Below are 13,303 nucleotides of genomic sequence, written 5' to 3'. Positions count from 1 at the left end.
AACCCATCACAGAACTTCTCTGATTGTTAGAAAGTGTTTGTTCCCAACAATGACAGCATTTCAGAAATGAAATGGGCTGCTTCATGAGGCAGTGGTCTTCCCATCTCAGGACTTTCTCAGCTGCCAAATGGCCCTGAGTTTGCTTTGGATGGAGATTATCAGTCCCTATTTAGGCATCCCATTCCCACACGCAACACACTGAAGATCACATTCCATTGCCAGAGCCAACCAGTATCCCTAAATCAATTCCTAAAAGCAGGAAGGACAAACTGACTTAAAAAATAAAAAAGGCCATGTTTATTCTATCACTTTTCTCAAAGGCAAGGGCATTGCAAGCAGTGGAGAGTAAGAGGGAAATTAAACTATAAAGAAATATTTGACAGTGTTTCCTTAATCGTGGTCTATATCTGCTGATCCAGCCAAAAGCAAGGGGGCAGAGGTGATCTTTGCTATGCCACAGTGAATAATGCAATCATATTTTTGATACCAAACTACATTTAACTGCCATATAAATCCTGCCTGCCTCCATACCACACCTCATTATCTCACAGGAAATGTACAACTTCTGGAAAGTCAGATGTGGTCAGCCCTCTGCCCCTGAAGCTAGGATGGAGACACAAAGCTGAGAGTCGGGTGTTTGCTATACCAGCAGGCCAGCCTCTGAGTGCAATCATGAGCCTTGCCCATGTACTCTTGGCACTAACTTGCTGGGGACATTCCACAGAATATGCCACCCCTCTGGATTCAGTTTTCCATCTCTGAAATGGGAACAGAGTTATCGTTACCCTCATTTTGCAAATGAGGAAGGTCAGGCACAAACAAGTCAGAAAACTCCTCAAGGTCTAGTTGATGGCAACTGAACATCAAACCCAAGATTGTCCCTTTTCATTCAGAAGCATGTTTCTCCAAAAATGAACAAGCTCTAGCACTGTGACTCTGTGATACTTTGCTAGAACTATTAGGTTCGAAACCTCTCGACAATAGTTTCTACTGTTTATAGCATCTTACTGCCAATATGCTCAACTACTCAGGTTCCCAAAGGGGGGGGGATGTGTGAAATAAGCACAATTATAAACGTTCTAGCTTAATTTCAGGGAACGTGGTGGGGTAGTGGAAATGATTGGTATAGAAAAAGGGAGACAGTGACCTCTAAGTCTCTTTGGAAGACAAGAGGGGGTTGCCACTCTGCCTCACTTAGGAAGGAGAAAAAATGAGTACATTGGGTCATTTTTGCCATGTTTCCAGCTACATGAATTGAAAAGTGGAGTCCAGGTTCAATGCATCATTCTTGAGCCAGTGAACAAAATCCCTCTTTGTTCCCCAGTGAAACTTATCTCTGAAGAGCTACACTACTTCCTGTGAGATACAGCCCTGCAGATGTGCCATGGGAGCCCCGCCTGGCTGTGCTGCCTTTGCTCAAAGTGCAAGAATGGACATTTTGTACTTGCTGGGCTGAAAATGACACTTGCTCCTCTGATTCCCACTGGGGTTACCAAGTGGGCAAAACCTCCTGTTTAGATGAGGAGCTGTGGGCAGTGGATGTATTTATGATTATGTTTTGTTCCTTTGTGAATTTGTTTAGCTATATATAGAGCTAAATCAAAAAGAAAGGGGGCAGAGTGTACCACAGCGTTTTTCAAACTGTATTCCATGGAACCCTTCTAGGGACTAGAGGTAGAGGATTGGGTGGGTGGGAGCAGCAGACAAAGCACCAAATCTTCTGTCTTCCCCCTACTGTCCCTGTCAACACACCAACAATAACAAAGCAGTTCTAACAATCTGATGTAGTGGGCTGAATCCCATTTTATTTTGACAATGACTTTTATAGCTAAAAGAGTGCTTGAAAACCACAGTTGCTGTAGAAAGTCCTACAATAAAGGAAGGATTCATGCTAAGTTCTCATCCCAGTTCTGCTAAAATATAGCTCTGTGATTCTGAGCAGTTCATTTTAGCTATAGTCTCACTTCCTTCATCTATAGAATAAGGAGGTTCGAACAGTGCATAACCCTTGAGAGTGAGTACTCTACTATTAAGTTTATTATATTTACCGGACTGATTCCAACTGAGTGTATCCTTTATGTCTATTCACACTGATAAATATTTATGACACACATTTGGGAGCAGGTGTTGTCTTAATCCTGGGGAAGCAAAGATGGAAAACAGAAACCCTGCCATAAAGGTGTTCATAGTCTAAGCTATAGATAGGGAACTAATTAAATCATTACAACAAAAGAGGAGATGAGCTATGTTCACAAAAGGCATAGTAATTTCAAACTGGAATTTTCAAATTCCAAAAAAGTTTTCTGGAAAAATTGTTAAACTAGAATCAAAGTGACTTCAAAGAGACCTAAAATAAACAATCTAATATAGCCACAAAAACTTATGAAGGAGTAAGGATACCATCAAACATATTCAAAGGACGGCTGGAACGCGAGAACCGTAGGTGACAACATGGAATTCATGTCAGCCATTACGTGGCTGACTATTCAAAAGTTGCTAAGAAGAGGAAGGTCTCTAACAGGAAGGAAAGTAAATACTTCTGAACTGCTCATCTTTACTCTTGCCACCCCTAATTTTGGGGTTCGTGGGCTGAATCTTTGCACTACACAAAACACAACTCTTGTCAGGAGTTGAAATGACATCCCGGGGATTCAACTGAAATGGTTTAGTTAAAAGACCACTTGAAGCAGACACATATGGGTTTCATCCCAGCCCTACCACCAACTGGCTGTGTGGTTTAGGGCAATTTGTTCAACTTTTATGATTCTGTCTTTCCTCATTTGTAAAATGGAATGATAATACCTATTTTATGTAGTTACTGTGTCACTCTGGACTGCAGTTTCCTTATCTATAAAATCCAAGGATTATACTAGATGCTATCTGAGACTGTTTCAAGCCTTACAATTCTCTACAATTGCTCCTGGAGTTGGGGAACATGAGGTATACTAAACTGATGTATGGATAACCAAAAAAAGGGCCAGGGAGTATGCAGTTGGAAAAAATAAAGTGGCTAAAACTCTTTGAAGTTCCTACATCAAGGTAGAGTCCATTTTCATACACACATGCACGCATGCACACACACACACACACACACAGGAATATTATCCAACCTTTAAAAAGAAGAAAATCAAAAAAAAAAAAAAAAGAAGAAGGAAATCTTGTCATTTGTGATATGGTAAATGCAAAAAGCACTCTGGTAATGAAGTAAGCCCAACAGAGAAAGATAAATACTATAGTATTGCTTATGTGTTGAATTTTTTTCTTAAAAAAAATCAAATTCATAGAATCCTTCATAAAAGTCAAAGAGTAGAAAAGTGATTACCAGCGGCAGATGGTTGGGAGGAATAGGGAGTTTGGTAAAAGGGTACAAACTTCCACTTATAAAATAAGGTCTGAGGATCTAAGGTATAACATGATGATTATAGCTGATAACACTGTATTACATAATTATGTTATTAAAATTTGCTGAGAGAGTAGACCTTAAATGTTCTCACCAAAGGAAAAAAACGGATAAATATGTGAGGAGATGGATGTGTTAATGAACTCAGTAGAGGGAGGGAAGAATCCTTTCACACTGTATATGTATATCAAATCCTTACATTGTATATTTTAAATATCTTACAATTTAAGTTGCTTATTATACCTCAAAAGAGGTAGGAAAAAAAAAAACGTGTGGAGTTTCCTCAAAAAAGAGAAAAAATCCATCTTCTCAGCTTAGTTTCTCTAGTTACACTGGATATCTTCCAATTTGCCCTTTTATATCTATTCTCCACCCTTATCCACTCTGGTCTGTGCCCTGGAAGGCTGTCTTGTATCGTTGATGCCAAAAGATTGTGTGGGCTGAATTTGACCAATAGTAAGCCATGGCAGGAGGAGAGAGGAAAGAGAATGAGGGCAAGTTATTCATTCAGCTGGCTCCCTTCTTTTTTTTCCCCCCCTTCTTAAAAGGTCAGGTTGGATGGTCTGTATCCCATGACCAAAGTGATCTATTCTACACGACTGTTCCTGTCTGATTACTTGTAAGTACTTCTACCCATCATCCCTTTGCCTGAGGAAGACAGCTCTTCCACTCTTCCTAGCCTCAGGATACTGTAGTATCTTATAGTACTCTTGTCAAAAGTCTCTTTGTAAATAGGTCTTCCTTGAATCATCTAATTTGAACGTATCGTTTCTTTCTTGTTGTGACACTAGTTTATAGACCATTGAAAGGAGAACTCGCCTTTCTCAATAGTTGCAGCAAAAGCCTCACGGATCATGCTCCTTGACTTGTATGTCATACATAACTTTAGTCATACAATCACCAATAACTGTGGCCAGAGAAATGAAGTGTTTTGATTAGCCAGACCTGGTTCATGTATCTATCCTTAGAAGTAGGATTAGTCCTACTAAAACCACATGGACTGAGAATTTGGGAGAGATAGTTCCCCCAAAGAAAATCTGAATTTTAAATGGGCATCTGATATCTTCAAAACCAACCAAGTTGCAGATGTTTGGAGTCTCAGCTCACCTATAAGATAGTGATAATACAGTATCTAAATTGGATAAATGGACCCAGGCTCTCCTATAAGTTTCTTATATCTTTAAAATCTATGGATTTAAATCCAATAATGTACACCGGTTCAACTTACCAAATTCAATTCTATTTCCTGCTCTGCCACCAAATATCTATACAACCTTGGATAAGCCAGCCAACTTTTCTGGGCTTCTATTTCCTTACCTGTAAAATGAGATGGTTGGCTTGAACGATCTCTTGGGTGTATTCTAGATATAAAATCTCTATGAATCTATGATTATCTCAGAAATTCCAAGTTTTTTTAGGGTTCTTTGACTATAAAGATCACAGACAAATTCAGTGTAACATAAGACTTCACCCCTGGAAAGAAAGGATGTATTGAAAGGATATGAAAAGTCATCCAGTCTAAGGAAAACATTAAGAAAAAACCTTTGGGAACATCAGTAATCATAGCCTTTTTGGGATCGCAAGCATTAGGGTGGTCTCTATACAGTGATTCAACCCCAGTTTTCAGCCCCTCATAATCCCACTCAGTATTCAAACTCCTAGGTGTAACATTGGGATTGGATTAGTATAGGCTGCCTTATATTCTGGCTCAGGGTGGCAGGGCACCATGTTGGCATTTCCACCAGGACAATACAGCATAAAAGAAGAATGGTTCCCCAAAGGTAGAAAGGGTAATGAGCAAGCAGAAACTACTGATATCCTTGATACAAGCTGATGATAGCATCAAAGCTGGCTGCAACTTTGCTTATTTTTCTAGTAGAGCTCTATGTAAATTCCTTTTAAAGTTTTCTTGGAATTATACATGTAGTGACTAAGTCACAGTCCCAGAATCTTCAAAACAAAACAAAACAAACAAAAAACCAATCTCGACTTTCAAAATTCAAATGAATGGGCTAGTTCACCAAAAGATCTAGAGATTAGAAATGACAATTTTAAAAGGAGATTCACTTCTCAGAAACATTGTAAAGCAAAGACCAATTACTAGGTTTTGTTTTCATTAGACTATTATTTTTCAGCCATGAGCAAATGCTTATAAAATGAGATATTACTTGAATATACAAATGCAAATTCAAGAACTCCAGCAGGACAGGTTAATAATTTATAAATGTACAAAACGAACCAAGACCTTTTTCAGCCACTATCAGTATGTATAGACACCCAAACCCTGTAATTACACAATACCCAATTCCTAACTTGGGGCTTCAATATCAGCACTGGAAATTATGAACGAATTATACTTGGAACTCGTGTAAGGTTTTAGAGTGGAATGAAATTATCATGAATTGGCAACCTGTTGCATCTTTAAGGAGAATTTAAATAGTGTTGAAATGGATGTGTTACAAGAGTGTGCATATGCGTTAACAACACATATCAGATATGCCTGTGCCTTGTATTTATAGTTCTATGTTTGCATGAATATGGATCTATTTACCTTGCATTCCTAAACATCTGCAAAGATTACATTTTTTATTTCAGGTAAAAGTTTCATTTTTCTAAAGGTGCTTAGCCTGCATAATTTAGCTACAGTGTTTCACTAATAAACTAAAATGAGGGCAGCCCAGGGCGGGGGGTGGGGCTCGCAGCCCAGGCATGATCCTGGAGGCCTAGGATCAAGTCCCACGTCAGGCTCCCTGAATGGAGCCTGCTTCTCCCTCTGCCTGTGCCTCTGCCTCTGTGTGTGTGTGTGTGTGTGTGTGTCATGATTAAATAAAAATCTTTTAAAAAATAAAATAAAATAAAAATAAGCTAAAATGAGTTTAAAACAGAATGAGTGGGAGGGGAACTTTGTAAGGAATTGCTATCCTGTTACTCTTTAACCATCCCCACCCACCGCCCCAAAAGTTGTAGGCCCTATGGAGGTTTCACAGGGCCTGATGCAGGGCTTGACCCACAAGATACTTAACAAATAAGTTATGAATAAATTAATGGATGAAGATTAAAATGGTTCACGTGAGATTCAGGATAGAGTTAAGATTCCTATCCCAAGTAAGAGAACATCCAGATATGTTTAGAAAATGCCAAAGGAGATCTAAGATGAAGAGGTATATTTCCAAGCTATGGTCTATTCTAAGCCTTACCAGGACAGTAATATCTAACTGAAGCTGTTTGTCATTCTAATGAGCGCTGCACCTGATCTAACATCTTCTCACCATGGCATGGAAGGGTGGTAAAATGGAAAATTCTGCCAATATTGGATCCTTCTCCAATAGTCTTGACTCACACCTTTACTCTAAAGATGCCTCAAATGGAAACACAGGAGAGATAAAGAGTTTGAGTTCCATCAGCAACAGGAAGTATTTCCTAAAATATTGCTGTGAATAGACATTGCTTGTGCTGGAACACAAAGATGGGTACAGCATTGTTCCTTCTGTCACTGACAGGTGTCATGTTAAAATTAGAGGAAATTACAAAAGAAACAGTCATTGGAAGTTAAGGTGATAAAGGGAGGCTCTGCAGACAAAGCAAGTCGTTAGCTGGGTGAGAAAAAACTGAAATGGCTTATGAAAGAAGGCAGAACAGGTCATCATGAAGTTGATGAAAACCACAGAGTTAAGGATGGGTACAGACACTGGACACTAAGTAGACCAACATGACTCAAGAAACGGAAGCAGGGAAGTAAGTGGAAATCAAATCCCACATTCTTCCTTTAAACAAATTGTTCTCAATTTTGGCTATTCATTAAAATAATCTGAGAAGTTTTTTTTTTTAAAAAAAGAAGTGAGGCAGAATATGAATGACCCCAATCCCTAGAAATTCTGATTTAATTTGATCTGGGCTAAGCCCCATTCATGCTTGTTTAATTCTTTTTTTTTTTTTTTCCTTTTTTAAGCTTCCTAGGTGATTCTAATGTACAGCCAGGGTTGAAAAACACTCTTTAGACCACCATACTATGCAACTAACATCACTTAAAAGAGGCCTTTCAATGTCATTACATATTTTGCGACCCAAGTTCCAAGTCATCAGATGTAATGTCGGTATTTTGTAAGCCTTAAACCAGTGTCATTCAATTCTTCACTTTATAGTCTTCTATTGGAAGGCTGAGCAATGAGGCTTGTTAGATGCATGGAGAGGCCAGGATAGCACCTCAAACACTTGAAAAACTATGGTGTCCTGATCCCATGATCCAGATATTCTGGCCTAGTGGTCTGAAGTGAAACTCAAGCATTGCATTTTCTAAGTTCTGCTGGCCACTCTAACATCCAGATCTACTCCCAAAACAAATAGAACACTGAGTTTCTAACTCCCACCCCACATCAGACCTATTCAATCAGAATTTCATGGTTGGACTGATTACTGGCTGAGTACTTTATAAAGTTCATCTGTGACCTCAAAACACAGCCAAGGTTATTATTTATCAGATAAAATATGGATTCCAACTTTTTTTTAATGTCATAGCACACTAGAAATTGACTATTTATAAAGCACACTGGAATATATTAGAGGAGATTTAAGGGATTGGTATATGGAAATATGGCACTGGTTTTAGAAAACATCTTTCCATTATTACATAGTTATGATATAAAAATTGAAAATATAAAAAAAAATAATAATAATAATTGAAAATATTATAAATGATTATAAATTTAGAATTTATAGAAAACTTTCAAAATTATCTTCACAAATTATAATGCAAGACTGGAATTTGCATTATAACTAAATCTTCATTACCAGATCTTTTTATGATTGAAATAACTACATGCAGTCTTTGATCAAGGTTCTTAAGCTAATAATCACTTCAAATACTTATTACTTACTACAAAGAAGAAATTTTATCTTTCACGAGTAAGTAATAAAAAATATAAACTATTTTTAAAACTGTTTAAAAATGTGCAACATGTTATATGTAACTGATGAATCACTAAACTCTACCCCTAAAACTAATAATAATACGCTATATGTTAAATAATTGAATTTAAATAAAATGTTTTAAAAAAGGAAAATGCTTCCATCTCCATGCATAAAGATGTTAGTTGAAAAAAAAAAAAAACGCAACAGTTAAAATCATAAAGATTCCGAGAGCCTTCTTTCACTGACAAAGATAGTGTTGAAACTTTTTTTGAAAATGTGAATTGGTATAGATACCAATCAAACTTTCTCAAACCTGATATTTTCTTTTTTTAGTAGGCTCTACACCCAGCATGGAGCCCAGCTCGGATCTGAACTCACGACCCTGAGATCAAGAGTTGAGCTGAGATCAAGATTTGGATGCTCAATGGATTGAGCCACCCAGGTGCTCCTCAAACCTAGACTTTTAAACAATGATGAACCTATAAATGTGCTTGCATGATTACTCTGTCTACAATTGCTTGACCAACCAAAGGGCAATAGTCATGAGGGGACAAAAAAATTTTCTCGTAACTAAGGATAAACACTCTGCAACCTGAAGATAACAGAAACTTTAGCCCATTCCCCTCACCACCACCTGTCTGTGAACTAAGCACTGTGCTTCTGGAGGATTCTTCAAAGAGTTTCAGAGTCATGATCAGGAGACTCTAGAAGTGTAGTGCCACATTGTAATGCACATGCTCATCCACCCACTCTATATGCCACAGTGGCCCAGCAAGTGTTGGCTATCACACCATAATCTATTTAAACCAGCCCCAAATATTTGTGGGTTCAAGACAAAGATACACCTAGAGGCCCATATACTATATGACTCATTTGAAATTCATAGTCAAGATAGTAAAGTGTTAAAAAATATGTATTCTATTTCTCAACCTTAATAAATATATTTTGATAAATACAAAAAATCTAAAAACATATGTAAAACTATGGCTTTATATGACAGGAAATAAGCAAAATATCAAAGATAACAGAATTAAATTATTACTCTTTGTCTGAATGTTCTACTAATTAGTGGTTGAGGTTTGTTGAGTATGAAAGCAAAAGCATACATAATTTATAAATTGCTATATACTAATTCTGCAAAATTAATCTTTCTTTATTTTGGCAAATCTTTAATTATTCTATCATGATTAAGATTGTCACATACTTCTTTAGTAGTAATGCCAAATGATGCGTTTATTCCTGGGTCACTGCAGTTCCCACATAATTTTTTTATTTCAATTTTTTTATTTCAATTTCAAGAAATCTCACTCTTTAGAGGCAGTAGGAACCGGAATTGTTAACAAAATTATTAAAGCAATACTTAAATTTACAAAGATTTGTGAATTTTAGGTATAATATTCAAACATGGTATTGGGATTACATATGATAAAATAGCAAAGAAAACTTTATAAACTTTTAATTTCATTGTGTAAATTATCATTTCACCATTTTTATTTAATGATTTATTTTTATTATTGAAGTATAATTGACATACAATGTTATAGTAGCTTCAGGTGTACAACATAGTGATTTGACAATTCTATACACGACTCAATGCTCAACATGATAAATGTAGTCACCATCTGTCACCATCCAATATTATTACAATTTTATAGACTGTATTCCCTAAGTTGTACTTTTCATCTCTGTGACTAATTTTTTGTAACTTGAAGTTTGCACCACTTTATTTCTTTTTTACCATTTTTAAAACAACATCTAAACCTATAAAGAATGAATATCATATTTCATACGTATTACCTCTAGACCTATCTATATAAAATTTTAAGAGTAATATGAATTTTAACTGTTATAAAATGTCTTCATCTGTCACAAATAACTCACTAATGCCATACTGACATATCTCAGGAACCCCATTAGAAGAGAGTGATGCAAGAAAAGGGACTCTCTACATCACTAGGAAATGATTCTTTATTGAGTAAGAATCTATCACATTTAAGCTATCTTAAAAGAAAGATCTAACAAGTTGACTAGTTTGCCATTCCCTTCATCTAAGTGCTTCTGCTGTTCAAATATTCCCCATAGACATCACCTACACAGCAAAAGAAATGATTGACAAGGGCAGCCTGGGTGGCTCAGCAGTTTAGTGCTGCCTTCGGCCCAGGGTGTGATCCTGGAGACCGGGGATCAAGTCCCGCATCCAGATCCCTGCATGGAGCCTGCTTCTCCCTCTGCCTGTCTCTCTCTCTCTCATGAATGAATAAATAAAATCGTTTTTAAAAAATGATCGACAAAATTAAAAAACAACCCACAATATGGGAGAAAACATTTTCAAACCACATATTTGATATTCGGTCAATATGCAAAACATATAAGGAATTTATACAACTCAATAGAAAAAAAATAAACAACCACTAAATAATCCAATTAAAAATGGGCAAAGGATCTGAATGGATGTTTTCCCAAAGACATTCAAATGGCAAAAAAGTATGTAAACAGGTACTCAACATTACTAATCATTAGGGAAATGCAAATCAAAACCACAATGAGATACCACTTCACACCTGTTTGAGATGGCTATTCTCAAAAGACAGGAAATAACAAATGCTGGTGAGACTGTGGAGAATCCTTGTGCACTGTTGGTGGGAATGTAAATTGGTGCAGCACTATGGAAAATAGTATGCAAGTTCCTCAAAAAACTAAAAGTAGCACTATCATAAGATCCATCAAATTCACTTCTGGTTATGTATCTAAAAAACAAAATCACTATCCCAAAGAGATATCTGAGTCCCCATGCCCATTGCAGCATCATTTACAATAGCCAAGACATGGAAGTATCTATCAAGGGATGAATGGATAAAGGAGACATAAGATAGATATATAAATATAGGTAGGTAGATAGATAGATATACACTCACATACACACAGTGGAATACTACTGAGCCATAAAAGAGAAGGAAATCCTGCCATTTGATAGATATGGAGGGCATTATGCTAAATAAAATAAGACAGAGAATGACAAACACTGTATGATTCCACTTAGATGTGGAATCTAAAAACAAAAACCAAACAAACAAATAAACAAAAACCCTCATAGAAACAGAGAGCAGATTGGTGGTATCCCAACACAGGTGGTGGTGGTAGTAGGAGAAATTGGTGAATATGGTCAAAAGGCACAAACATCCAGTTCTAACATGAATAAGTTCTGGGAATATAATGTACAGCAGATGACTACAGTTAACAATACTGTATTGTATATTTGGAAGTTGGTAAGACAATAGATCTTAAACATTCTTACCACAAAGAAAAAAAACCTTTTGACTATGTGAGGTGATGGAATGTTAACTGAACTTATTTTAGTAATAATTTCCCAACATATACATATATCAAATCATTATGCTACATATCTTAAACTTAAGAAGGTTATATGTCAACTATATCTCAATAAAACTGAGAAAAATAAATATTCCCTACATTCTGAAGAGGAAATTATCTGAGATATTGCAATGGCACAAACCACAAGTCTTTAAAGAGGACATACAGCAAGAGATATAAAGGAGTTTTTATTTGAGGTCTGAAAAGTATTCGTTATGAGAGCAGATATATGAGAGTTAAAGATTGTGAATGTCAACCCTCAGCAACAGATCTTGAGCTACAGAGGTGCCCATATGTTCTAGGAAAAAAACTGTCCTTTGTGTTTGAATTATGCACAGCCCTCCAAAACAAAGCTCAGAGAAGGAGTCCCTATGACTTGGGTATACAGGTAGCACTAAAATCTATTCATGAAACCTCAATGGTGACTGGCTAGGCAATATTGGGGAAGAAGGTACTTTGGTGGAAGGATTGTGGAAATAAGGGAGGCAGACGTAGGAGAATCAGGGGGTAGGAGGTGTGTGTCTTTGCATGTATGAGTGTACTGTGATCAAGCTTCCACTACTCACATGAGAAAGCAACATGACCAAGGTAGCAGAGTAGAAAGGCCCAGACCTTCTTATTCCTTGACTTAACAATAATGTATATGATCCAAAAAAGCCTTTATGAGAGCTCCAAAAATCAGTTAGGGAGTCACAATACCCCCAGGCTATCTCAAAGCCAAGAACAGTTTCATTAAAGTGGGTACGTAAAGCCATTTCATTGGAACCACATCTGCCCCTCCCCAAGACAGCACAGTTTACAATTAAGATGAAAAGTCCAACTCACAGCTTCTCCTTTAGGAAGGAAAAGAAGAGTGGAATGTATGTCCAATGTATCGGTTTTTCACAGGGATGCCTGAGGGATTGGTTTCTATCTCGCCTGATTTGGAATGCTGATGGGGAACCAGCATATCTTGGATGCCTGGGGGCCACGGAGAACAAAAGAGAGCTCAGCAGTTTATGGAACTCCATGGAACTTGTAATACAACAGTAAGAAATCAACACAGTTCATCATGATCAGAAGTAGGCACTCTGGCAGCATCTCCCTTGAGAGGGAAAGAAAAGAGTGAAATGTACATCCCACATTCCAGCTTTTCAGGGGGCTGTTTTGTTTTGCTTGACTTAGAGTGCTTATGGAACTGGCATACCTTGGGTACTTGGGGACCACAGAGAACATTCAAAGAAGACTTAGCACCAACCCTCCTCAAACTCTTCCAAAAAATTGAAGAAGAGAGAACACTTCCAAACTCATTTTATGAGGCCAGCATTATGTTGATAGTGAAGACAAATAGAGACATTACAAGAAAAGAAGACTATAGGCCAATATCCCTGGTGTAAAAATCCTCTATAAAATACTAGCAAATAAAATGCAACAATATATTAAAAGAATAATGCCCATGACTAAATAGGACTTATCCCTGGCACACAAGGATGATCCAACATACAAAAATCAACCAACATGATACAACACATTAACATAAAGAGGATAAAAATCACATGACCATCTCAATAGGCGAAGAAAAAGCATTTGACAAACTTCAACATCCTTTCATGATAAAAACACCCAACAGACTGAAAATAGAAA

At 37.0% G+C, this 13,303-nt stretch overlaps 1 long non-coding RNA gene across 2 annotated transcripts in view; it reads left to right on the top strand.

Moving 5' to 3' along the window:
* Positions 1-8,916, top strand: part of LOC112647125 (uncharacterized) — a 41,909-nt gene extending 32,993 nt beyond the window's left edge. For both annotated transcript variants that reach the window (XR_007410820.1, XR_007410819.1), the window contains one exon: positions 8,642-8,916. This is a non-coding gene — a long non-coding RNA (uncharacterized LOC112647125). The remainder of the gene's footprint in view (positions 1-8,641) is intronic.
* The last annotated feature ends 4,387 nt before the right edge of the window (positions 8,917-13,303 follow it).

This window comes from Canis lupus, chromosome 5, assembly GCF_003254725.2.
Source record: "Canis lupus dingo isolate Sandy chromosome 5, ASM325472v2, whole genome shotgun sequence".
Classification (NCBI taxonomy): domain Eukaryota; kingdom Metazoa; phylum Chordata; class Mammalia; order Carnivora; family Canidae; genus Canis; species Canis lupus.
Note: the sequence above shows the minus strand (reverse complement) of the source record. Positions and strands in the feature narration are given on the sequence as shown.